Source organism: Hesperophylax consimilis, chromosome 22 (assembly GCF_061612785.1).
Source record: "Hesperophylax consimilis isolate HC1 chromosome 22, BYU_Hcon_1.0, whole genome shotgun sequence".
NCBI classification, from domain to species: domain Eukaryota; kingdom Metazoa; phylum Arthropoda; class Insecta; order Trichoptera; family Limnephilidae; genus Hesperophylax; species Hesperophylax consimilis.
The window spans coordinates 16,726,278-16,750,980 of NC_142857.1; positions in this window are offsets into that span (position 1 = coordinate 16,726,278).

A 24,703-nucleotide genomic window follows, 5' to 3' on the forward strand; every position below is an offset into this window, starting at 1 on the left:
TTGACATGCGATTTAAACCTGTATACTTTGAGAAAGTCCACAAAAAAATTTTACAGAATCGCTTGCGATTGAAACACTTTTGAGTTCATTTTTGATTTCACGTATCTAGCCCCTTGGAAATGGGCTAGATGTGTTCCAAAGGTTGATGGTTGAGTAATTACATCCACGGTTTACTTGAAATAACCTAAAAAATGGTGCGCATAAGATTAATCTTGAGTATTAAAAATACATAAATCGGCAAAACTTGTGCTTTGAAGGTTATTTTATGAAAACACGATATTTTTATGTCTTTATTTTGTTTAGTGTTCAGTTTTTAAGTTTTAAGCGCCACCTATAAAGGAACACTTAATGAATTAATTTTTACCCTCTTTTTATCATCTTGCAATGTAGGATGAACGTAGAGATACATATGAAACCAATGAAATGTCATTCTCTCCGCTTACGGACCACTGCCTAATACGGATAGAGATGAGAAGACGGACGAACACTGAAAAGGAAGGTAAATGTGACGAACACTTACAAATAAAATATAAATACTTGTGATATTACCGGATGGGAAACTGGTACGGTTGGTAAAGCGTCCGCCGAAACTTTCTAAGGAAACCACTCCAATCATTTCACTACAGTCAGTGTTTTAAAAGATTTTCTGTGTACTTGAATTTAGACAAAAGACGTGTTTATGATCTTCTCACTTGACGGATGGATACCGATCTTTAAAACACTAACTAATTTGGTAAGTTTTTAGATTTTCACGGCCAAAAGCATTTTTGTTGTTTGTTTTTGGGGTGTTATGCCGTGTTGCGCTAACTCCTTCTTTAGCCGATGTTTCGGACAGCGTTGCAGTGTCCATCATCAGGGCAGATCCGGTAGATACCGGATCTGCCCTGATGATGGACTCTGCAACGCTGTCCGAAACATCGCCTAAAGTAGGAGTTAGCGCAACACAGCATAACACCCCAAAAACAAACAACAACAAAAAACTAACTAATTTATTTATTGGACAATTTTTATAGCGCCGCTTTTGTGAAATATCACCTCAGGGGCGCTTTACAGTTGATGCAGGTATTGCAAAAAATATAAATTTTACAAAAATAAAGTGAAATTAAAGAGTAAAAGAGTCCACCGCGTCCGCCAACAGTGCCAGCACGAGGTTCGTCATCCTTCCAGGTATGTTGCTGCTGCTAATAAAGAGCTGACACAATATCCTCTCATAGATACCAGACCTTGGCAGCACCACTGTGACATTCGACGAAGATAAAGGATCGAGACTCTGCAGCAAGAATTCTAGGTGGTGAAGAAACTGGACCAGCTGCTACAGCGAAAGAGTGCACCGCGTTCACCAACAGTGCCAGCACAAGGTTCGTCATACTTCCAGGTATGTTGCTGCTGCTAATAAAGAGCTGACACAATATCCTCACAGATACCAGACCTTGGCAGCACCACTGTGACATTCGACGAAGATAGAGGATCGAGACTCTGCAGCAAGAATTCTAGGTGGTGAAGAAACTGGACCAGCTGCTACAGCGAAAGAGTGCACCGCGTTCACCAACAGTGCCAGCACAAGGTTCGTCATACTTCCAGGTATGTTGCTGCTGCTAATAAAGAGCTGACACAATATCCTCACAGATACCAGACCTTGGCAGCACCACTGTGACATTCGACGAAGATAGAGGATCGAGACTCTGCAGCAAGAATTCTAGGTGGTGAAGAAACTGGACCAGCTGCTGCAGCGAAAGAGTGCACCACGTTAACCAACAGTGCCAGCACGAGGTTCGTCATACTTCCAGGTATGTTGCTGCTGCTAATAAAGAGTTGACACAATATCCTCACAGATACCATACCTTGGCAGCACCACTGTGACATTCGACGAAGATAGAGGATCGAGACTCTGCAGCAAGAATCCTAGGTGATGAAGAAACTGGACCAGCTGCTGCAGCGAAAGAGTGCACCGCGTTCACCAACAGTGCCAGCACAAGGTTCGTCATCCTTCCAGGTATGTTGCTGCAGCTAATAAAGAGCTGACACAATATCCTCTCACAGATACCAGACCTTGGTAGCACCGCTGTGACATTCGACGAAGATAGAGAATCGAGACTCTGCAGCAAGAATCCTAGGTGGTGAAGAAACTGGACCAGCTGCTGTAGCGAAAGAGTGCACCGCGTTCACCAACAGTGCCAGCACAAGGTTTGTCATCCTTCCAGGTATGTTGCTGCTGCTAATAAAGAGCTGACACAATATCTTCTCACAGATACCAGACCTTGGTAGCACCGCTGTGACATTCGATGAAGATAGAGGATCGAGACTCTCCAGCAAGAATCCTAGGTGGTGAAGAAACTGGACCAGCTGCTGTAGCGAAAGAGTGCACCGCGTTCACCAACAGTGGCAGCACGAGGTTCGTCATACTTCCAGATATTTTGCTGCTGCTAATAAAGAGCTGACACAATATCCTCTCACAGATATCAGACCTTGGCATCATCACTGTGACATTCGACGAAGATAGAGGATGGAGACTCTGCTAACCATTCATCAAGCTGTTTTCGCAGGGGTAGGCAGAGAGGATGAACAGATCGTCAAACAATCTTGTCTTGCACAGACTCTTTGCCTCACTCACATTCATACAACATCTCATATAAACTCTTCCATTATTCTGACATTCGATATGTTCCATGCCTTCCTCGGACGTCCCCGACTTCTTCTACCCCTAAAATTTGCCTCATTATATTCTCCTTACACTCTCTTTTCCGTTCATTTGCTTTACATGCCCAAGCCACATGTCTCTTTCTTAATCTTACACATTACATTATCTTAAACATCAGCCTCGCATTATTCGCGGATTTGTGCATTTCTCACACGATCATACATGATTTTACCATAAATACGCCTCAGGGATTTCATTTCTACAGCATTCAGTCTACACTCATTCTTCTTCTGCTAGTTCCATGCCTTATTGTGGACTACTAGCTTCGCTTCTTTGGACAATTTTTTGTAAGCGCCAACCGCGTTTAGGCCTCCATTAATGGAGTTTCTTGCATTCACTATTGTTTCAATATTTTTTATCAGCCTTCCCATCACTCTTAAACAAACTTCTCATTTATTTTCCTTCCGAAAACATAATTTGTTGTAAAGGTGATACTAGCGTAATCGAGCATGAGTTCAGCAGCTGTAAAATGGTTTTCCGTATTTTGCCTTCACTGCTAACTACGCCACGGTCTCTTCAAGACTTCCTTTCCATAAAAATACGTTTTTTTCGCATAATATTGATATATGTTTGAATATATTTTACTCTGTACAGAAAGGATGGACCGTTTGATATATTCCCCGATCTTAACAAACGGAATGCAATCTTTAGAACACATTGTCCTCGTTCTATCAGTATTTCAATGGAAAATGCATAGCCGGAAAATAATAATAATAATAACAAAGCATTTATATAGCGCAGCTTAGTGTGATTTCACTTCAAGTGGGCTTTACCATAACAAACTTAAAAACGCTAATTTAGTGGTCATTTTCTTAAAAATATTCCTTCAGTGTGCCTTACCCAACTCAGATCTAACAATATAACACTAAATATACAGTTTATTCATAGCGATGACAAAACAAAGAATAACAATTACAGCAGGACAGGACAAAAAAGGAACATTAAAAATAAAACATAATGTAAAACAGGAGGCAGTTTGTGCTCAGAAATAAGAATCTTCTGAGCTGACATTTGAAACACGCCCAGCATTTTTAGACGGTAGACATAATTTGTCACATGAGAATAGGTCGATGTCGTTTCCACGTCTCATTCTTGATCTCAACAGCTCGGCTATGGAACAATTTGCTGGTATCTGCATTTCCTTCCTCCAACAACATGGATCTCTTCAAGACTCATGTTCAATCCTTCCTCTCCTCAAAAACACCCTCCATACAGCATCCCCCAAAGAGGACGTAGACCTTGAAGGAAATTATTTTTCTCAGGGCCTATTGTGTGGAGTTGTGAAAAAAGAATTACATTACAAACATTAATAAAAGAGGTGGAGCAAATAATATTGTTGTATTTTCCAGGAATGTAATGTTCTTTTCCTACGCAATAATGAGACCGATGGATGAACCCCATAAACCTATCCCTCTGGGGTAAGGTGAAATTGCCTGACAGCCATCTTATATGACAAAATTGAAATGATTTGCATGCAAGGTGGTGCATATTGAAGTATTCTCATTTTATTTGTGTGTTGTTAATGAAGTTATAACGGATTATGATTTTTTGAGTATTTGATGAGTCAAAGAATTGGATGTAAAAATATTTTTTTTACATTTTCCATACATCTTCTCACCCCGCGGCTTTAAATTGTTCTCGAATAGCTCCGTACAAGGCTTTTTATATTCCAAGTTGCGAGGAGTAGGGGGAGTAGCGTGGGCGTATCACTGTATAAATGAATCTGACTGTATACAGGCACCTCATATTATAATTTCACCATTTAGTGCTGATGATATCTGCTTACGAATAACTAGTTATTTTTACAATGGCGTGCAAGTTGCTTCGTTAGCAAAAGTTCGAGCTCGTTTCCAAAATTTAACATTTTGTTACATTATTTAGTTAGACACTTTTACAACTGTGTTATAATTTACCCACCGCACCCAAATTTAGCGGCCAAAGTTCATCAATGGACTGTGCTTGAAACCGTTGCCTTGGTTTAGCGAATTTTCTGCCCAAGGTTATTTTAATGTGCGCCTCCTCGGCGGTCAACTTTCGACTGATTTCGTATATTATTCAAAGCGTTCTCGAACCCTCATGGTGCCAAAAATATTGTCACATGGTTTGATTGTTTATTTTTACCAGATTTCATGATAGGGCAAGTGTATCTCTTCTGATGCCTTCGGGTAGATATCTTATTTTTTAATTTGCTTTATTTATGTTTTCCTCATTTTTCTACTGTCGAATTATGCAGTAATATATAGGTACACCACTGTCAATAAATCCCGAATGAAGCACATTGCCATTGCAGTTGTTGCAAGTGGCACGCGTATCCGCCACTGTAAGTGTCAAGTAGCCCATATCTCCAACCAAAGTCATCTCGACTGCAGTATAGCCATCATCTCTACAGAATTTATAGATACTGCAGAATATCGAACGGAGAAATGCATGCGGACTTCCGATTTATATTTTTATTAATTAATTATATTTTAGCCATTTGTACAATCCAAGTTTACTAATGTATAATTTATTATTACATACATAAATTTTTATCATTTTCTTTTGATTAATATGTTTCCTACACTCCATCTTGAATACATCAATTGGTGAAGACTTTAACCCTCAGGCCTCAGGCGTATTACGTCAAAAGGTCAATAGATTTTCGCTTTGCATAAAATCCATATAAATGGATTATTTCTGAATGTATCTGAAAACTAAAAACTGTTTTTTAAACCGATTAAATACGCATTCAAATATTATTATTAAAAATAAACAAATATATTTTTGAATTCAAACATAAAAAAAGTTCAGTTTTTTCTAACTGAAATCGCTGATAACGTAAACAAAGAAAATCGCACACATATTTCACCACACAAATGTATTATAAACGTTATTGTCACCTCAATTTTTGTCGTTTCATAAAAAAAAATTAATAAAGTCATAATTTTTTCTCAAATTGCGTTCAGAAACTTTGGTTTCATAGAGGTGCACACTTTATTTTGTTCTGTGGTTAACTTGTAGATTCGAATATAAAGCATGGTGTTTTCTCTTTCTAACACCGTCTAGATTGTATTTTTCAACATGAGAGTGAGAGAGACAAAACGATTTCTATGAGACCAAAACTGAAAAAATAGCATCAAGGGTTAAAGTTTCCGGGAGCGCATTTTAATATTGCATTCCTTAAAAAAAGTATTTCATAATAGGTTATTTTTTATTTCATGTATAAATATCATCGCGTTCAAGGTTTAAAATGTTTTAAATGTAGAGTGTTATGAACGAGGCTTTTAAATAAACATTATTACGGGGTTGTTGCTATGATTAAAAAAAAACCTTTTGCCAAAAATAGCTTCTTAGTATTCTTCTTTTTTTTATCGTATGTATATAGGTAATAAGCATTAAAATCATTTGGTAAACATAGTGGAAAGTAGACCATTTTTAACCGCATAAGTAATTTTTATTCATTCTGTGAATAATTTTATAAGAAAGAGAAAAGTTAATCAAGGGAAACTATCACAAATAATCTTAGCTATAAAACCATAGAATAAAGAAGAAAACTAAAAGTACCTTCCATATAAATTTAAATGGAAACAAATAAATGTGCCACTGACTTAGAACCTTATGGTTTTAGACCATTTAGCATTGTGATGTATGGTAATAAGTTGGGTATTCAAGCGATAGATGGCACTAGTCACAAAGCTTACTCCAGAGTTCGACAGATGTCGCTAGAGTGTAGCAATTGCCTGTGGGGTATCCTTGTCAAGGATTCTTCAGATTTATAGAAACAGAGAATTGTCAACCCTCGGGTAATGAACAGTGTAGCTAAATCCAGACCTATTTATTGTAACGTAAATAAACGCAATTATAAGTAGAACCTTTTACTTTATCAAAGAGTTCCCAACACAGTAAAGCAGAGACATAACAAGCATGAAGTCTGTCTTTCTTACACTTGTCAGAAATTGTATATCACCATCCCATTTGAATTTCGTAATCGTGGTGAAACACAGTTTTGTATTGTAGTCCCCGTTTAGGCCTATAATTGTATCACAAAATGAAGGCACTTCTTGTATTATCCTTTACTCTGTGTTATTATCAGTTTTCTTTTAATGCGTTTCTTTCATCCCATCATATTTTTAGATAAATAAATATATACATTATTTTAGCGGTTTTTTTAATATATTTTTTATTAAGTAATTTTAACAATTATATTTTAATTCTTCTCAAGCGAAACGATAGGAAGAGGTTCAATTTATCAAAAGCATATTTTGTTGGTATTCACAATGTCAACCGATTCGTAGTAAAGATTAATCGAAAATAGTGATTTCATTAATAGCTTCGCCTAACATGGTAACCGGATAAATCATCACAATGATAATTAATGACATCTTTAAAAAGTTATATAAAGTCATGGAAAGTGATGAAACAAAAAAATTAATAACTGGGTTATGTAGGTTAGGTTAGGTTAAAAAAAAATTTCAACGTTTCTAATGACTTTATATCACTTTCTAAAAGTGTATTGAATTGTCACTGTATTGAGTTATCATGGAACCGCCTAACATATATGAAATATAGGTCTACACTATTTTTTATTTTAAATGTTTGTACATTTTACCAGGCAGAAATGCAACTAAATAAATAAAATGAAATGAACTGATAAAATATAAGTAGGTATTGTGTTCTACTACCAGTAATTAGTTTTTTTTACACTCGATACACTTTTATCATCTAGAATAAATTAATATATTTAGAAGATTCAGTTTATTGGGAAAACTTTTATTTGAATAAGATGATAGTATTAAAAAGGAAACATAAAATTTAAAAAAAAATGGTTGCGACGAGGAATTGAACCCAGTTCCTCTATCTTACCGGGACAACACTCTCCCAATAGAGCAACAATGATACATTTTGTTTATGATCATATTGACGTTTTGACGGTACTAGCTAAGTTACGGTATGACTTGATAATACAGTATTTTCCAATAAGAGGTGTTATTTTATTATGTATATAAATTAATTTTTTATTTATTTTATATACATAAACACACACTTGCCACAAACTACATATCACTTGTTGTCACTCTTTCTTTTATTTTATTATGTATATGAATTAAAAATGACAGCTTCAAAAGTAACATCTACCGAAATAGCGGGCTATTCAAAATAACACCTCTTATTGGAAAACCCTATAGTTGCGTTGACCGAAACATTTCAGAAGACAGAAAAAAGTCACAGGTTACTGCTTCTGACTGTTTGCTGCCTAAAGATTAGCGTAATATTATTTATTCCTGCCAGTTCACATTGCATCATTATTATAATTACATTACAATACGCTAGTGTTATTTGGTCTCCTTTCTATGCTGTCCACATCTGTCACATAGAATCCGTACAACATCGCTTCCTACGAGGAATCGCTTGGAGGTTGGGTCTTGAAAGAGGAGAGTACTCATATGATGAAGTTGAACAAACTTTAAACATTTCTTCTTTGGAGAAACGTAGAAGGGACACTGATCTGATTTGCATATTCAAGATTATCAATGGTATTACAGACTCACCTGCTTTGTTGCAACTTATCCAATTCAACATCCCTTCCCGTAGACTCCGAAATAATGAATTGCTGTTCGTCAATCAACATTCTACCAATTATGGATACCATTCTCCTTTGTCCAGAATGTCGAGACTTGTCAACTCACTTTCAAGTCAAAGCATTGAATTTTGTGGTATATGCCTAAATGACTTTCGACAGTCAATACGCAATGTCTAATTTCTAATGCCCTTTGAACCATCTTCATGCTTTGACTTATTATTATCTCCCATTCTTACTTTTATATTATTATTGTCATTGTTATTGTCTTCGCTCCTCATTTATATATGCTCTCCTTTCACTGTCATCTCTGTTTATAAAACTTATTCGTGTAATTAATATGTTGTTAATGGACTATTTGTCCGTAAATAAATAAATAAATAAATAAATAAATAAATTAATTTATACCAAGACAATGGTGACCACACAGGCACACATTGCAACAACCTATGTAATTGACTAAGTTAAGATACAACAAAAATTTACATGACCTTGACAACGGTGATGAAAATTACAGGCATTTGAAAAGTGGCAAGGAGATAATATACAGGATGTTGAGGAATGTACTTGACTTGCTTTAACAAGTGAGGCATTATTTTATCTCCGGTGACTTTCGATTCTTCCGTACGTTGTTATTGGTCACTCACCCGAATAAGGGCCCAACATCCCACATCGATCCTAGCCGTCAAATACCTGCTTATATAAATTATATTAAACAACCCACAATCTTAGATTCCATGGAATCCCGTGCTTCTCTGCTTTATTTATTTATTTATTCTTGGCTAATTTATATAGCGCCGCTTTTGTGAGAGATCACCTCAGGGACTCTTTACAGTTGATGCAGGTATTACAAAAAATATAAATATTACAAAAAGAAGAAGCTAAGTTAAATAAAATGAAGTACAAGAACAGGTGGCACAAAGATAGAAGATGGAGACTGCAGCAAGAATCCTAGGTGGTGAAGAAACTGGACCAGCTGCTGCAGCGAGAGAGTCCACCGTGTCCACCAACAGTGCCAGCACGAGGTTCGTCATCCGTCCAGGTATGTGTCGAAGATAGAAGATGGAGACTGCAGCAAGAATCCTAGGTGGTGAAGAAACTGGACCAGCTGCTGCAGCGAGATAGTTTTTTTTATTTTATTTTTAATATTAACTCCACACAGGAGGCCCTGAGGAAAATAATTTCCCTCAGGGCCTATGTCATCTTTGGGGATGCTGTGTGGAGGGTCTTTTTGTGTAGAGGAAGGAGTGAACATGGGTCTTGAAGAGTCCCATGTTGTAGGAGGGAGGAAACACAGAGGCCGGCAGTTCATTCCACAGCCGAGCTGTTTAACTTAAAAACGAATCGTAGAAGCGACCCGTTCTCATGTGACAAATGTCAACCGTGTACAAATGTTGGGCGCGCGTTTGGCGTGTATCCCGACTACGAACCGGTGCCGAAGGGATCAATGACGCTAGGTCCTCAGAGCATCTTCCATTGTAATACCGATAAAATAAGGACAGCATATCTACCTGACGCCTGTGCTCTAAAGATTGCAGTCCGTTTGTTAAGATTGGGGAATCTATCAAACGGACCGCCCGTTTTTGCACAGAGTCAAGGGTTTTTTTCAGGTATTTAGGGGCTCCGGACCGGAGAAGGCTGCCAAATTCGACAGTAGGGCGCACTTGCGATTTGTACCGGGTCAGCAGTTGTGTACTGTTAAAGTATCTGCGGGCCCTGTACAGTACGCCCAGCTTCTGAGAGGCCAGCTTTACTCTGGCTTCGATGGAGCCCCCATACCTGAGCTGGTCACTTAAAGTTACACCAAGCATATCAATGGAAGGCCTGTTCGGAAAATTGCTTACAAAATCTGCATAAAGTTGTATTTTAAGAAAAATCATTATTTATATGGACGCTAATTTCAGACTTGGGTTCGAACTTTGGAAGCAGTTTTTGCAGGCTCTATGGGACCAAACGGGCTGAAATTTTGGGAAAGTGATAAAAATCGTTGTCCAAATTGGATTCAGTCACAATATCTCAATCAAGTAATATTTAAAAAAAAAAAAATTTTATGGGAGCTAACTTCAGACTTGGGTTCGAACTTAAGAAGCAGTTTTTTCAAGCTGTGTGCTGAAATTTTGGAATAGTGATAAAATCATGATCAAAAACTATTTCATCCACAACGTCTGCATAAAGTTGTATTTTAAGAAAAATCATTATTTTTATGGACGCTAATTTCAGACTATGGTTCGAACTTTGGAAGCAGTTTTTGCAGGCTCTATGAGACCAAACGGGCTGAAATTTTGAAAAAGTTATAAGAATCGTTGTCCAAATTGGATTCAGTCACAATATCTCAATCAAGTTGTATTTTAAAATAAATTATTTTTATGGAAGCTTATTTCAGACTTGGGTTCGAAATTTAGAAGCAGTTTTATCAAGCTCTGTGGTACCAAACGGGCTGAGATTTTGGAATTGTGATAAGAATCATGATCAAAAACGAATTCAGTCACAAAATCTGCATAAAGTTGTATTTTAAGAAAAATCATGATTTTTATGGACGCTAATTTCAGACTTGGGTTCGAACTTTGGAATTAGTTTTTTTTAGGCTCTATGGGACCAAACTGGATGAAATTCTGGAAAAGTGATAATATTCGTTGTCCAAACTAGATTCAGTCACAATATCTCAATCAAGTTGTATTTTAACAAAAAAATTATTTTATGGAAGCTAATTTCAGACTTGGGTTCGAACTTAAGAAACAGTTTTTTCAAGCTGTGTGCTACCAAACGAGCTGAAATTTTGGAATTGTGATAAGAATCATGATCAAAAACGAATTCAGTCACAAAATCTGCATAAAGTTGTATTTTAAGAAAAATCATGATTTTTATGGACGCTAATTTCAGACTAGGTTCGAACTTTGGAAGCAGGTTTGTCAGGCTCTATGGGACTAAATGGGCTGAAATTTTGGAATTGTGATAAGAATCATGATCAAAAACGAATTCAGTCACAAAATCTGCATTAAGTTGTATTTTAAGAAAAATCATGATTTTTATGGACGCTAATTTCAAACTAGGTTCGAACTTTGGAAGCAGGTTTGTCAGGCTCTATGGGACTAAATGGGCTGAAATTTTGGAATTGTGATAAGAATCATGATCAAAAACGAATTCAGTCACAAAATCTGCATTAAATTGTATTTTAAGAAAAATCATGATTTTTATGGACGCTAATTTCAGACTTGGGATCGAACTTTGGAAGCAGTTTTTGCAGGCTCTATGGGACCAAACGGGCTGAAATTATGGATTAGTGATAAGAATCATGATCTCAAACGAATTCACTCACAAAATCTCAATCAAGTTGTATTTTAACAAAAAAAATATTTTTATGGACGATAACTTCAGACTTGGGTTCGAACTTTAGAAGCAGTTTTTTCAAGCTCTGTTGTACCGAACGGGCTGAAATTTTTGAATAGTGATAAGAATCATGATCACAAACGAAATCAGTATTAAAATCTGCATAAAGTTGTAGTTTTTATAAAAATCATGATTTTTATCGACGCTAATTTCTGACTTGGGTTCGAACTTTGGAAGCACATTTTGCAGGCTATATGATACATAACGGTGTGAAATTTTGGAATAGTGATAAGAATCATGATCAAAAACGAATTCAGTCACAAAATCTGCATCAAGTTGTATTTTTAGAAAAATCATGATTATTATGGACGCTAATTACAGACTTGGGTTCTTACTTTGGAAGCAGTTTTTTCAGGATCTATGGTACCAAACGTGCTGAAATTTTGGATTAGTGATAAGAATCATGATCAAAAACGAATTCAGTCAAATCTGGATAAAATTGTATTTTTAGAAAAATCATTATTTTTATGGACGCTAATTTCAGACTTGGGTTCTTACTTTGGAAGCAGTTTTTTCAGGATCTATGGTACCAAACGGGCTGAAATTTTGAAATAGTGATAAGGATCATGATCAAAAACAAATTCAGTCACAAAATCTAAATTTAGTTGTATTTTTAGAAAAATCATGATTTTTATGGACGCTAATTTCAGACTTGGGTTCTTACTTTGGAAGCAGTTTTTTCCGGATCTATGGTACCAAACGTGCTGATATTTTGGATTAGTGAAAAGAATCATGATCAAAAACGAATTCAGTCAAATCTGGATAAAATTTTATTTTTAGAAAAATCATTATTTTTATGGACGCTTATTTCAGACTTGGGTTCTTACTTTGAAAGCAGTTTTTTCCGGATCTATGGTACCAAACGTGCTGAAATTTTGGATTAGTAATAAAAATCATGATCTCAAACGAATTCAGTCAGAAAATTTCAATCAAGTTGTATTTTAACAAAAAAAATATTTTCATGGACGATAATTTCAGACTTGGGTTCGAACTTTAGAAGCAGTTTTTTCAAGCTCTGTTGTACCGAACGGGCTGAAATTTTTGAATAGTGATAAAAATCATGATCACAAATGAATTCAGTCACAAAATCTGCAAAAAGTTGTAGTTTTTGAAAAATCATGATTTATATCGACGCTAATATCTGACTTGGGTTCTTACTTTGGAAGCAGTTTTTTCCGGATCTATGGTACCAAACGTGCTGAAATTTTGGATTAGTGAAAAGAATCATGATCAAAAACAAATTCAGTCACAAAATCTGCATAAAGTTGTATTTTTAGAAAAATCATAATTTTTATGGACGCTAATTTCAGACTTAAGTTCTTACTTTGGAAGCAGTTTTTTCCGGATCTATGGTACCAAACGTGCTGAAATTTTGGATAAGTGATAAGAATCATGATCTCAAACGAATTCAGTCACAAAATCTCAATCAAGTTGTATTTTAACAAAAAAAATATTTTCATGGACGATAACTTCAGACTTGGGTTCGAACTTTAGAAGCAGTTTTTTCAAGCTCTGTTGTACCGAACGGGCTGAAATTTTTGAATAGTGATAAGAATCATGATCACAAACGAAATCAGTATTAAAATCTGCATAAAGTTGTAGTTTTTGAAAAATCATGATTTTTATCGACGCTAATTTCTGACTTGGGTTCGAACTTTGGAAGCACATTTTGCAGGCTTTATGATACATAACGGTGTGAAATTTTGGAATAGTGATAAGAATCATGATCAAAAACGAATTCAGTCACAAAATCTGCATAAAGTTGTATTTTTAGAAAAATCATAATTTTTATGGACGCTAATTTCAGACTTAAGTTCTTACTTTGGAAGCAGTTTTTTCCGGATCTATGGTACCAAACGTGCTGAAATTTTGGATAAGTGATAAGAATCATGATCTCAAACGAATTCAGTCACAAAATCTCAATCAAGTTGTATTTTAACAAAAAAAATATTTTCATGGACGATAACTTCAGACTTGGGTTCGAACTTTAGAAGCAGTTTTTTCAAGCTCTGTTGTACCGAACGGGCTGAAATTTTTGAATAGTGATAAAAATCATGATCACAAACGAATTCAGTCACAAAATCTGCATAAAGTTGTAGTTTTTGAAAAATCATGATTTTTATCGACGCTAATTTCTGACTTGGGTTCGAACTTTGGAAGCACATTTTGCAGGTTATATGATACATAACGGTCTGAAATTTTGGAATAGTGATAAGAATCATGATCAAAAACGAATTTCGTCACAAAATCTGCAACAAGTTGTATTTTTAGAAAAATCATGATTTTTATGGACGCTAATTACAGACTTGGGTTCTTACTTTGGAAGCAGTTTTTTCAGGATCTATGGTACCAAACGGGCTGAAATTTTGAAATAGTGATAAGGATCATGATCAAAAACAAATTCAGTCACAAAATCTAAATTTAGTTGTATTTTTAGAAAAATCATGATTTTTATGGACGCTAATTTCAGACTTGGGTTCTTACTTTGGAAGCAGTTTTTTCCGGATCTATGGTACCAAACGTGCTGAAATTTTGGATTAGTGATAAGGATCATGACCAAAAACGAATTCAGTCACAAAATCTTGATAAAATTGTATTTTTAGAAAAATCATTTTTTTTATGGACGCTAATTTCAGACTTGGGTTTTTACTTTGGAAGCAGTTTTTTCAGGATCTATGGTACCAAACGTGCTGAAATTTTGGATTAGTGATAAGAATCATGATCTCAAACGGATGCAGTCACAAAATCTCAATCAAGTTGTAATTTAACAAAAAAACAATTTTTATGGACGCTTATTTCAGACTTGGGTTCGAACTTTGGAAGCACATTTTGCAGGCTATATGATACATATCTGGCTGAAATTTCGGAATAGTGATAAGAATCATGATCAAAAACGAATTCAGTCATGAAATCTGCATAAAGTTGTATTTTTAGAAAAATTATTTTTTTTATGGACGCTAATTTCAGACTTGGGTACTTACTTTGGAAGCAGTTTTTTCCGGATCTATGGAACCAAACGTGCTGAAATTGATCAAAAACAAATTCAGTCAAATCTGGATAAAATTGTATTTTTAGAAAAATCATTATTTTTATGGACGCTTATTTCAGACTTGGGTTCTTACTTTGGAAGCAGTTTTTTCAGGATCTATGGTACCAAACGGGCTGAAATTATGGTACCAACGGGTTGAAACTGGTGAAATCATGATCAAAAACGAATTCAGTCACCAACTCTGGATATAGTTGTATTTTTAGAAAAATCATGATTTTTTCGGACGCTTATTTCAGGCTTGGGTTCGAACTTTGGAAGCAGTTTTTTCAGGATCTATGGTACCAAACGTGCTCAAATTTTGGAATAGTGATAAGAATCATGATCTAAAACGATCTCAGTCACAAAATCTCAATTAAGTTCTATTTTAACAAAAAAAAAATATTTTTATGGACGCTTATTTCAGACTTGGGTTCGAACTTTGGAAGCACATTTTCCAAGCTATATGATACATATCTGGCTGAAATGTCCGAATAGTGATAAGAATCATGATCAAAAACGAATTCAGTCAAATCTGGATAAAATTATTTTTTTAGAAAAATCATTATTTTTATGGACGCTAATTTCAGACTTGGGTTCTTACTTTGGAAGCAGTTTTTTCAGGATCTATGGTACCAAACGGGCTGAATTTTTGAAATAGTGATAAGGATCATGATCAAAAACAAATTCAGTCACAAAATCTGAATTAAGTTGTATTTTTAGAAAAAGCATGATTTTTATGGACGCTAATTTCAGACTTGGGTTCTTACTTTGGAAGCAGTATTTCCGGATCTATGGGGTACCAAACGAGCTGAAATTTTGGATTAGTGAAAAGAATCATGATCAAAAACGAATTCAGTCAAATCTGGATAAAATTGTATTTTTAGGATAATCATTATTTTTATGGACGCTTATTTCAGACTTGGGGTCTTACTTTGAAAGCAGTTTTTTCAGGATCTATGGTACCAAACGGGCTGAAATTTTGAAATAGTGATAAAGATCATGATCAAAAACGAATTCAGTCACAAAATCTTGATAAAATTGTATTTTTAGAAAAATCATTTTTTTTATGGACGCTAATTTCAGACTTGGGTTCTTACTTTGGAAGCAGTTTTTTCAGGATCTATGGGACCAAACGTGCTGAAATTTTGAAATAGTGATAAGAATAATGATCTCAAACGAATTCAGTCACAAAATCTCAATCAAGTTGTAATTTAACAAAAAAAGATTTTAATGGACGCTAATTTCAGACTTGGGTTCGAACTTTGGAAGCACATTTTGCAGGCTATATGATACATATCTGGCTGAAATTTCGGAAAAGTGATAAGAATCATGATCAAAAACGAATTCAGTCAAATATGGATAAAATTATATTTTTAGAAAAATCATTATTTTAATGAACGCTAATTTCAGACTTGGGTTTGTTCTTTGGAAGCAGTTTTTTCAGGCTCTATGCGACTAAACGGGCTGAAATTATGATATAGTGATAAGAATCATGATCACAAACGAATTCAGTCACAAAATCTCAATCAAGTTGTATTTTAACAAAAAAAATATTTTTATGGACGCTAAATTCAGACCTGAGTTCGAACTTTATAAGCAGTTTTTTTAAGCTCTGTGGTACCAAACGGGCTGAAATAATGATAAGAATCATGATCAAAAACGAATTCAGTCACAAAATCTGCATAAAGTTTGATTTTTAGAAAAATTATTATTTCTATGGACGCTAATTACAGACTTGGGTTCTTACTTTGGAAGAAGTTTTTTCAAGATCTATGGTACCAAACGTGCTGAAATTTTGGAATAGTGATGAGAATCATGTTCAAAAACAAATTCATTCACAAAATCTGCATTAAGTTGTATTTTAGAAAAATCATAATATTTATGGACGCTAATTTCAGACTTGGGTTCTTACTTTGGAAGCAGTTTTTTCAGGATCTATGGGACCAAACGTGCTGAAATTGTGGATGAGTGATAAGAATCATGATCTCAAACGAATTCAGTCACAAAATCTCAATCAAGTTGTAATTTCACAAAAAAAGATTTTTATGGACGCTAATTTCAGACTTGGGTTCTTACTTTGAAAGCAGTTTTTTCAGGATCTATGGTACCAAACGTGCTGAAATTTTGAAATAGTGATAAGGATCATGATCAAAAACGAATTCAGTCACAAAATCTTGATAAAATTGTATTTTTAGAAAAATCATTTTTTTTATGGACGCTAATTTCAGACTTGGGTTCTTACTTTGGAAGCAGTTTTTTCAGGATCTATGGGACCAAACGTGCTGAAATTGTGGATTAATGATAAGAATCATGATCTCAAACGAAGTCAGTCACAAAATCTCAATCAAGTTGTAATTTCACAAAAAAAGATTTTTATGGACGCTAATTTCAGACTTGGGTTCGAACTTTGGAAGCACATTTTGCAGGCTATATGATACATATCTGGCTGAAATTTCGGAATAGTGATAAGAATCATGATCAAAAACGAATTCAGTCAAATCTGGATAAAATTGTATTTTAAGAAAAATCATTATTTTTAGGGACGCTAATTTCAGACTTGGGTTCTTACTTTGGAAGCAGTTTTTTCAGGATCTATGGAACCAAACGGGCTGAAATTTTGAAATAGTGATAAGGATCATGATCAAAAACAAATTCAGTCACAAAATCTAAATTGAGTTGTATTTTTAGAAAAATCATGATTTTTATGGACGCTAATTTCAGACTTGGGTTCTTACTTTGGAAGCAGTTTTTTCAGGATCTATGGTACCAAACGTGCTGAAATTTTGGATTAGTGATAAGAATCATGATCAAAAACGAATTCAGTCAAATCTGGATAAAATTGTATTTTAAGAAAAATCATGATTTTTATGGACGCTTATTTCAGACTTGGGTTCTTACTTTGAAAGCAGTTTTTTCAGGATCTATGGTACCAAACGGGCTGAAATTTTGAAATAGTGATAAGGATCATGATCAAAAATGAATTCAGTCACAAAATCTTGATAAAATTGTATTTTTAGAAAAACCTTTTTCTTATGGTCGCTAATTTCAGACTTGGGTTCTTACTTTGGAAGCAGTTTTTTCAGGATCTATGGTACCAAACGTGCTAAAATTTTGGATTATTGATAAGAATCATGATCTCAAACGAATTCAGTCACAAAATCTCAATCAAGTTGTAATTTAACAAAAAAAGATTTTTATGGACGCTAATTTCAGACTTGGGTTCGAACTTTGGAAGCACATTTTGCAGGCTATATGATACATATCTGGCTGAAATTTCGGAATAGTGATAAGAATCATGATCAAAAACGAATTCAGTCAAATCTGGATAAAATTGTATTTTTAGAAAAATCATTATTTTTATGGACGCTAATTTCAGACTTGGGTTCTTACTTTGGAAGAAGTTTTTTCAAGATCTATGGTACCAAAAGTGCTGAAATTTTGGAATAGTGATGAGAATCATGTTCAAAAACAAATTCATTCACAAAATCTGCATTAAGTTGTATTTTAGAAAAATCATAATATTTATGGACGCTAATTTCAGACTTGGGTTCTTACTTTGGAAGCAGTTTTTTCAGGATCTATGGGACCAAACGTGCTGAAATTGTGGATGAGTGATAAGAATCATGATCTCAAACGAATTCAGTCACAAAATCTCAATCAAGTTGTAATTTCACAAAAAAAGATTTTTATGGACGCTAATTTCAGACTTGGGTTCTTACTTTGAAAGCAGTTTTTTCAGGATCTATGGTACCAAACGTGCTGAAATTTTGAAATAGTGATAAGGATCATGATCAAAAACGAATTCAGTCACAAAATCTTGATAAAATTGTATTTTTAGAAAAATCATTTTTTTTATGGACGCTAATTTCAGACTTGGGTTCTTACTTTGGAAGCAGTTTTTTCAGGATCTATGGGACCAAACGTGCTGAAATTGTGGATTAGTGATAAGAATCATGATCTCAAACGAATTCAGTCACAAAATCTCAATCAAGTTGTAATTTCACAAAAAAAGATTTTTATGGACGCTAATTTCAGACTTGGGTTCGAACTTTGGAAGCACATTTTGCAGGCTATATGATACATATCTGGCTGAAATTTCGGAATAGTGATAAGAATCATGATCAAAAACGAATTCAGTCAAATCTGGATAAAATTGTATTTTAAGAAAAATCATTATTTTTAGGGACGCTAATTTCAGACTTGGGTTCTTACTTTGGAAGCAGTTTTTTCAGGATCTATGGAACCAAACGGGCTGAAATTTTGAAATAGTGATAAGGATCATGATCAAAAACAAATTCAGTCACAAAATCTAAATTGAGTTGTATTTTTAGAAAAATCATGATTTTTATGGACGCTAATTTCAGACTTGGGTTCTTACTTTGGAAGCAGTTTTTTCCGGAACTATGGTACCAAACGTGCTGATATTTTGGATTAGTGAAAAGAATCATGATCAAAAACGAATTCAGTCAAATCTGGATAAAATTATATTTTTAGAAAAATCATTATTTTTATGGACGCATATTTCAGACTTGGGTTCTTACTTTGAATGCAGTTTTTTCCGGATCTATGGTACCAAACGTGCTGAAATTTTGGATTAGTGATAAGAATCGTGATCTCAAACGGATTCAGACACAAAATCTCAATCAAGTTGTAATTTAACAAAAAAAGATTTTTATGGACGCTTATTTCAGACTTGGGTTCGAACTTTGGAAGCACATTTTGCAGGCTTTATGATACATATCTGGCTGAAATTTCGGAATAGTGATAAGAATCATGATCAAAAACGAATTCAGTCATAAAATCTGCATAAAGTTGTATTTTTAGAAAAATTATTTTTTTTATGGACGCTAATTTCAGACTTGGGTTCTTACTTTGGAAGCAGTTTTTTCCGGATCTATGGAACCAAACGTGCTGAAATTGATCAAAAACAAATTCAGTCAAATCTGGATAAAATTGTATTTTTAGAAATATCATTATTTTTATGGACGCTTATTTCAGACTTGGGTTCTTACTTTGGAAGCAGTTTTTTCAGGATCTATGGTACCAAACGGGCTGAAATTATGGTACCAACGGGTTGAAACTGGTGAAATCATGATCAAAAACGAATTCAGTCACCAACTCTGGATATAGTTGTATTTTTAGAAAAATCATGATTTTTTCGGACGCTTATTTCAGGCTTGGGTTCGAACTTTGGAAGCAGTTTTTTCAGGATCTATGGTACCAAACGTGCTCAAATTTTGGAATAGTGATAAGAATCATGATCTAAAACGATTTCAGTCACAAAATCTCAATTAAAATCTATTTTAACAAAAAAAAATATTTTTATGGACGCTTATTTCAGACTTGGGTTCGAACTTTGGAAGCACATTTTCCAAGCTATATGATACATATCTGGCTGAAATGTCCGAATAGTGATAAGAATCATGATCAAAAACGAATTCAGTAAAATCTGGATAAAATTTTTTTTTTAGAAAAATCATTATTTTTATGGACGCTAATTTCAGACTTGGGTTCTTACTTTGGAAGCAGTTTTTTCAGGATCTATGGTACCAAACGGGCTGAATTTTTGAAATAGTGATAAGGATCATGATCAAAAACAAATTCAGTCACAAAATCTGAATTAAGTTGTATTTTTAGAAAAAGCATGATTTTTATGGACGCTAATTTCAGACTTGGGTTCTTACTTTGGAAGCAGTTTTTTCCGGATCTATGGGGTACCAAACGTGCTGAAATTTTGGATTAGTGAAAAGAATCATGATCAAAAACGAATTCAGTCAAATCTGGATAAAATTGTATTTTTAGAAAAATCATTATTTTTATGGACGCTTATTTCAGACTTGGGTTCTTACTTTGAAAGCAGTTTTTTCAGGATCTATGGTACCAAACGGGCTGAAATTTTGAAATAGTGATAAGGATCATGATCAAAAACGAATTCAGTCACAAAATCTTGATAAAATTGTATTTTTAGAAAAATCATTTTTTTTATGGACGCTAATTTCAGACTTGAGTTCTTACTTTGGAAGCAGTTTTTTCAGGATCTATGGTACCAAACGTGCTGAAATTTTGAAATAGTGATAAGAATAATGATCTCAAACGAATTCAGTCACAAAATCTCAATCAAAATGTAATTTAACAAAAAAAGATTTTAATGGACGCTAATTTCAGACTTGGGTTCGAACTTTGGAAGCACATTTTGCAGCCTATATGATACATATCTGGCTGAAATTTCGGAATAGTGATAAGAATCATGATCATAAACGAATTCAGTCATAAAATCTGCATAAAGTTGTATTTTTAGAAAAATTATTTTTTTTATGGACGCTAATTTCAGACTTGGGTTCTTACTTTGGAAGCAGTTTTTTCCGGATCTATGGAACCAAACGTGCTGAAATTGATCAAAAACAAATTCAGTCAAATCTGGATAAAATTGTATTTTTAGAAATATCATTATTTTTATGGACGCTTATTTCAGACTTGGGTTCTTACTTTGGAAGCAGTTTTTTCAGGATCTATGGTACCAAACGGGCTGAAATTATGGTACCAACGGGTTGAAACTGGTGAAATCATGATAAAAAACGAATTCAGTCACCAACTCTGGATATAGTTGTATTTTTAGAAAAATCATGATTTTTTCGGACGCTTATTTCAGGCTTGGGTTCGAACTTTGGAAGCAGTTTTTTCAGGATCTATGGTACCAAACGTGCTCAAATTTTGGAATAGTGATAAGAATCATGATCTAAAACGATCTCAGTCACAAAATCTCAATTAAGTTCTATTTTAACAAAAAAAAATATTTTTATGGACGCTTATTTCAGACTTGGGTTCGAACTTTGGAAGCACATTTTCCAAGCTATATGATACATATCTGGCTGAAATGTCCGAATAGTGATAAGAATCATGATCAAAAACGAATTCAGTAAAATCTGGATAAAATTTTTTTTTTAGAAAAATCATTATTTTTATGGACGCTAATTTCAGACTTGGGTTCTTACTTTGGAAGCAGTTTTTTCCGGATCTATGGAACCAAACGTGCTGAAATTGATCAAAAACAAATTCAGTCAAATCTGGATAAAATTGTATTTTTAGAAAAATCATTATTTTTATGGACGCTTATTTCAGACTTGGGTTCTTACTTTGAAAGCAGTTTTTTCAGGATCTATGGTACCAAACGGGCTGAAATTTTGAAATAGTGATAAGGATCATGATCAAAAACGAATTCAGTCACAAAATCTTGATAAAATTGTATTTTTAGAAAAATCATTTTTTTTATGGACGCTAATTTCAGACTTGGGTTCTTACTTTGGAAGCAGTTTTTTCAGGATCTATGGTACCAAACGTGCTGAAATTTTGGATTAGTGAAAAGAATCATGATCTCAAACGAATTCAGTCACAAAATCTCAATCAAGTTGTATTTTAACAAAAAAAATATTTTCATGGACGATAACTTCAGACTTGGGTTCGAACTTTAGAAGCAGTTTTTTCAAGCTCTGTAGTACCGAACGGGCTGAAATTTTTGAATAGTGATAAAAATCATGATCTCAAACGAATTCAGTCACAAAATCTCAATCAAGTTGTAATTTAACAAAAAAAGATTTTAATGGACGCTAATTTCAGACTTGGGTTCGAACTTTGGAAGCACATTTTGCAGCCTATATGATACATATCTGGCTGAAATTTCGGAATAGTGATAAGAATCATGATCAAAAACGAATTCAGTCATAAAATCTGCATAAAGTTGTATTTTTAGAAAAATTATTTTTTTTATGGACGCTAATTTCAGACTTGGGTTCTTACTTTGGAAGCAGTTTTTTCCGGATCTATGGAACCAAACGTGCTGAAATTGATCAAAAACAAATTCAGTCAAATCTGGATAAAATTGTATTTTTAGAAAAATCATTATTTTTATGGACGCTTATTTCAGACTTGGGTTCTTACTTTGAAAGCAGTTTTTTCAGGATCTATGGTACCAAACGGGCTGAAATTTTGAAATAGTGATAAGGATCATGATCAAAAATGAATTCAGTCACAAAATCTTGATAAAATTGTATTTTTAGAAAAATCATTTTTTTTATGGACGCTAATTTCAGACTTGAGTTCTTACTTTGGAAGCAGTTTTTTCAGGATCAATGGTACCAAACGTGCTGAAATTTTGGATTAGTGAAAAGAATCATGATCAAAAACGAATTCAGTCAAATCTGAATAAAATTGTATTTTTAGAAAAATCATTATTTTTATGGACGCTTATTTCAGACTTGGGGTCTTACTTTGAAAGCAGTTTTTTCAGGATCTATGGTACCAAACGGGCTGAAATTTTGAAATAGTGATAAGAATAATGATCTCAAACGAATTCAGTCACAAAATCTCAATCAAGTTATAATTTAACAAAAAAAGATTTTAATGGACGCTAATTTCAGACTTGGGTTCGAACTTTGGAAGCACATTTTGCAGCCTATATGATACATATCTGGCTGAAATTTCGGAATAGTGATAAGAATCATGATCAAAAACGAATTCAGTCAAATCTGGATAAAATTATTTTTTTAGAAAAATCATTATTTTTATGGACGCTAATTTCAGACTTGGGTTCTTACTTTGGAAGCAGTTTTTTCAGGATCTATGGTACCAAACGGGCTGAATTTTTGAAATAGTGATAAGGATCATGATCAAAAACAAATTCAGTCACAAAATCTGAATTAAGTTGTATTTTTAGAAAAAGCATGATTTTTATGGACGCTAATTTCAGACTTGGGTTCTTACTTTGGAAGCAGTTTTTTCCGGATCTATGGGGTACCAAACGTGCTGAAATTTTGGATTAGTGAAAAGAATCATGATCAAAAACGAATTCAGTCAAATCTGAATAAAATTGTATTTTTAGAAAAATCATTATTTTTATGGACGCTTATTTCAGACTTGGGGTCTTACTTTGAAAGCAGTTTTTTCAGGATCTATGGTACCAAACGGGCTGAAAATTTGAAATAGTGATAAAGATCATGATCAAAAACGAATTCAGTCACAAAATCTTGATAAAATTGTATTTTTAGAAAAATCATTTTTTTTATGGACGCTTATTTCAGACTTGGGTTCTTACTTTGGAAGCAGTTTTTTCAGGATCTATGGGACCAAACGTGCTGAAATTTTGAAATAGTGATAAGAATAATGATCTCAAACGAATTCAGTCACAAAATCTCAATCAAACTGTAATTTAACAAAAAAAGATTTTATTGGACGCTAATTTCAGACTTGGGTTCGAACTTTGGAAGCACATTTTGCAGGCTATATGATACATATCTGGCTGAAATTTCGGAATAGTGATAAGAATCATGATCAAAAACGAATTCAGTCAAATCTGGATAAAATTATATTTTTAGAAAAATCATTATTTTAATGAACGCTAATTTCAGACTTGGGTTTGTTCTTTGGAAGCAGTTTTTTCAGGCTCTATGCGACTAAACGGGCTGAAATTATGATATAGTGATAAGAATCATGATCACAAACGAATTCAGTCACAAAATCTCAATCAAGTTGTATTTTAACAAAAAAAATATTTTTATGGACGCTAAATTCAGACCTGAGTTCGAACTTTATAAGCAGTTTTTTTAAGCTCTGTGGTACCAAACGGGCTGAAATAATGATAAGAATCATGATCAAAAACGAATTCAGTCACAAAATCTGCATAAAGTTTGATTTTTAGAAAAATTATTATTTCTATGGACGCTAATTACAGACTTGGGTTCTTACTTTGGAAGAAGTTTTTTCAAGATCTATGGTACCAAACGTGCTGAAATTTTGGAATAGTGATGAGAATCATGTTCAAAAACAAATTCATTCACAAAATCTGCATTAAGTTGTATTTTAGAAAAATCATAATATTTATGGACGCTAATTTCAGACTTGGGTTCTTACTTTGGAAGCAGTTTTTTCAGGATCTATGGGACCAAACGTGCTGAAATTGTGGATTAGTGATAAGAATCATGATCTCAAACGAATTCAGTCACAAAATCTCAATCAAGTTGTAATTTCACAAAAAAAGATT